General features: G+C 37.2%; 1 long non-coding RNA gene across 1 annotated transcript; it reads right to left on the bottom strand.

Annotated features, from left to right (window-relative positions):
- Window positions 1-275: 275 nt before the first annotated feature.
- Window positions 276-1,323, bottom strand: LOC107847609. Its single transcript, XR_007047033.1, has 3 exons — window positions 1,296-1,323; window positions 809-1,176; window positions 276-318 (listed from the first exon to the last, which is right to left on the bottom strand). It is a non-coding gene; the product is annotated as an uncharacterized LOC107847609 (long non-coding RNA).
- Between the last annotated feature and the right edge of the window lie 2,545 nt (window positions 1,324-3,868).

Genomic DNA, 3,868 nt, shown 5'->3' with positions numbered 1-3,868 from the left:
TTTTTGGCAAGAATCATATCAAGGTTATATACAATAATCTTCACAAGGGATCCAACTTTTTGAGGCTTCCCAACATTTTCGTCATGGTATTGTGACTGTAAACTGGCAGTCTTCCTTGTATACCAAGTGATGAAGCAAGACAGCAACAATGAAGACTTATTTTTACTGGAAAGTAATCAATAACAAAAATGCTATGCAATGCAATGACTGGCAGCACCAAGAAGGATGGGTTTCAGCAAGCAAGGGTACCAATGATCAAGCACGTAGCCTTTTTACCTTAGTACACCACATCTTGTGATCAGCCACACCCCAGAGTACCTAAACGTTGGGAAAATGAAAACAAAAAGGGAAAAGAAAAAGAACAGATCAACATATGACTTCTTAAATCCCAAAATATGAGGTGCATTTAATATTCAACAGCTGATTATGGCTAATGATTACGTAGAAGGCTAGTAGTAAGTAGTTTCGCGTTTTGCTTTTCGTTACCAGTAGTATTAGTATTTCCGTATTTCTCATTCCTATTTTTCTATCACTACTTATTGTCTCGTATGCTTCGGTTTTCTTACTATCTTGCTGTTGTTACTGCTTATGTTTTCCTAAATGCTGTGATTATGCTTACCTTGAGCTGAGGGTCTACTGAAAAGTAGGGTAAGGTCGCATACACTCTACTGTCTCCATAACCCCACTTGTGGGATTACACTGAGAATTGCTATTATTATTGTAGTTCTAAATTTCAGCAAGTATTTGTTAGCAAGGTTAACTGTAATGCAAGAATAATTTAGACACAACGGAGAAGGATTCACCAGACCTTTTAGCATTTGCAATTATAAATGCTTCCAAGGTCCGCTTTGAATAGATATAATCTCCTACTATTGCAGTGACCGCACTGTCCTTGCTTGCTACGAGGGTCAAGACAACTGGTAGCAACACCAACCACTGAAAGATAGATCAGTTTGTTCGTAGATTATCGCGGCAATAGAGGATAACGGTTGGAGTTGATACGTATTGTATGATAAAAGTACCGAATACACACCAGTTGAGCTTGACCAGGTTCAAAGGAGATGGCAAGTGCATAAGCTATCCCAGTAAAATAATATACGACAGAAAGCAAGACGAGATAATTATCCAAAATTGAAGATCTTGGATTGTTGAAGAAGTAGAACATTGAGAGATAAACTGCAGGCTTTACAATAGAATTGATATGATCAATCGTATCTTTCGCCAGAAAGTATGCCAAACTACTCATCCCAGATGCACTCCCTCTCCAGTAGTGTAATTTATCTAGAGAAAATGACCTCAAAGCCGCAATCTTGGTGAGAAGAGCTGGAAAAAGTTGTGAAAGATTAGAACTTAGGTAAAGTTAAAAACGGTAATGAAGATATATATGAGACTACCAGTAACAATCTTTCATATAAGGTTTGGAAGATGTTAAGATTAGTGTCTCAAGAGCTGTAGATTAGTTGTACTAGCTACTGAAATTCAGCTTACAGATTTAAAGATTGGATTAAGTTTAGGTAAATAAGGCTACAATCATGCAGATTCTGATTTTATAACAGTTGCTGATCTTTAGGCAATAATGTTAGAGATATGATAGTTTATTTTACTCCTTTAATTAAGCTTTTTCAGTTATGATTTTATGTATAAATGTGGCAGTGATCATTTCAATAAGCAACGAAAAATAACACAGCTTTTCTGCTCTTTCTCTTCTCGGTTCAAGTTCTGTTTTTTTCCTTTATACAGATTAAATTATGTTCTTTCTTTCCAACAAATTGGTATCAGAGAGCATTGCTATCTTGAGGGACCTATGAGAAGAGAGTAAATAAAAAAAAACACAAGTTCTTTCTATATAACCATTCTTTAAACTGTTATCTTAAATAGTTTATAGAAAATGAATTTTGAAACAAGCTTTCTAACTCCACTTGCCTTCAATGGTGAGAATTATCAAGCTTTGGCAATTACAATGACAGTTCATCTTGAAGCACTAGATCTATAGGAAGCAGTAGAAGAGGACTATGAAGTAACTCCTCTTGGAGATAATCCAAGAGTGAATCAGATGAGACATCACAAGGAGAGAAAGACAAGGAAAGCCAAAGCCAAAGAATGCCTTTTCTCTGCGGTATCTCCTTCAATTCTTACTAGAATTATGCAAATGAAGTCCGCTGCAGAAATTTGGGAGTATCTTGAAAAGGAATACCAAGGAAATGAAAGAGTTCAAAATATGCAAGTGATGAATCTGATTCGGGAATTCGAAATGAAGAAAGAAAGAATTAGAAACCATAAAAGATTATGCAGATCAGCTACTTGACTTAGCCAACAAGATGAGATTGTTTGGTAAGGATTTTACTGATGAAAGAATTGTTCAAAAAATTCTTGTCATACTTCCTGAGAAATATGAAGCCATAATCTCTTCTTTAGAGAATTCTAAGGATCTGTCAAGCATTACCCTGGCAGAACTTGTTAATGCTTTGCAGGCATTGAAGCAAAGGAGAATAACGAGGAAAGAAGGTCCTGTTGAAGGTGTTTTTCAAGCTAAATCACAGAACGAGTCATACAAGGGAACCAAAAAGAACCAGAAGAAAATGCAAGGCAATAATTACAACAATCAAGGAGGAAGTAATCCACCCTGCCCTCATTGCAAAAAGACAAATCACTCTCAACAGAAATGTTGGTGGAGACCGGATGTCAAGTGCAACAAATGTGGTCAATTGGGCTATGTGGAGAGGGTATGCAAGTCACAAACACAACAACAAGAAGCCAAGGTTGTTGTAAATCAATATGAAGAAGAGCAATTGTTTGTAGCAACTTGTTTTGCTAGCAAAAGCACTTCTGAAAATTGGTTGATTGATAGTGGATGTACAAATCATATGACCAGTGATCAAGAGCTCTATAAAGATCTAGATATATCTGTTATTTCCAAAGTAAAAATTGGAAATGGAGAATATCTTGATGCAAAAAGCAAAGGAACAATTGCAATTCAAAGTCCTACAGGTTTGAAACTTTTAACTGATGTTTTCTTTGATCCTGATCTTGATCAAAACCTCTTAAGTGTTGGACAGCTACTTGAAAACGGTTTCAAAGTGTTGTTTGAAGAAAAAATATGTGTCATCAAGGATTCTGATAATATGAAGATGTTCACGAGTAAGATGCGAGAAAGGAGTTTTTCCTTGAATCTATTGGACGAGGAGCAAGTAATAGTTGTCCGGTTGGAAAATGATTCTGTAACGCCCCAAAATTCGGGCTACAATATAGACCATGATTTCGATGCATTGCTAATCCCGAAGCCATAAAATCCTATGCCAATACGGCATGTTAATTATTGTGTAGCATGTGAATCCGCTCAAGCTTAAATTTAGACCATAGAGGTCCTTCAACTCAAGGACAAATTGGAACTATTTCGATCGACTAAGTTTTAGTAGACGTTGTAAAGTGTGTCAGCTTCCATCGACCATAACTCTCTGTATATGTCGAATTAGGAAGCCTAATACGTGTCAAATGATAGGTATTCGAGTTAGCTTTCCAACGATACCAATTTGGCAAAAATCCGACACCCGAACAAGAAGTTATGGCCCTTCAAAGTGATAAGCGTCGCGTAACCAATCGCCCATGGCCACTGGAAAACATAGGCAATAGCCTAGGCAGCGCCTATGCAAACATAGGCAATAGCCTAGGCGGCGCCTATGTGAACATAGGCAACGGGATGGGCGGCGCCTATGTAAGGAATTCTGGTGATTTAAACACTCCGTGTTGAGGACAAAGTGGTCCTTTTCCACCCTTACTTAGCCCTAAAACACGAGATTTAGTTTCAAGGACCCCAAAATACATATTCTTTCATCAAAAGTGCTCAAGATTCTCCTTAGGGTTTCAAAAT

This window comes from Capsicum annuum, chromosome 11 (genome assembly GCF_002878395.1).
Source record: "Capsicum annuum cultivar UCD-10X-F1 chromosome 11, UCD10Xv1.1, whole genome shotgun sequence".
Classification (NCBI taxonomy): Eukaryota; Viridiplantae; Streptophyta; class Magnoliopsida; order Solanales; family Solanaceae; genus Capsicum; species Capsicum annuum.
The sequence above is the reverse complement of the archived record's forward strand: the minus strand, read 5'-3'. Positions and strand labels throughout refer to the sequence as shown.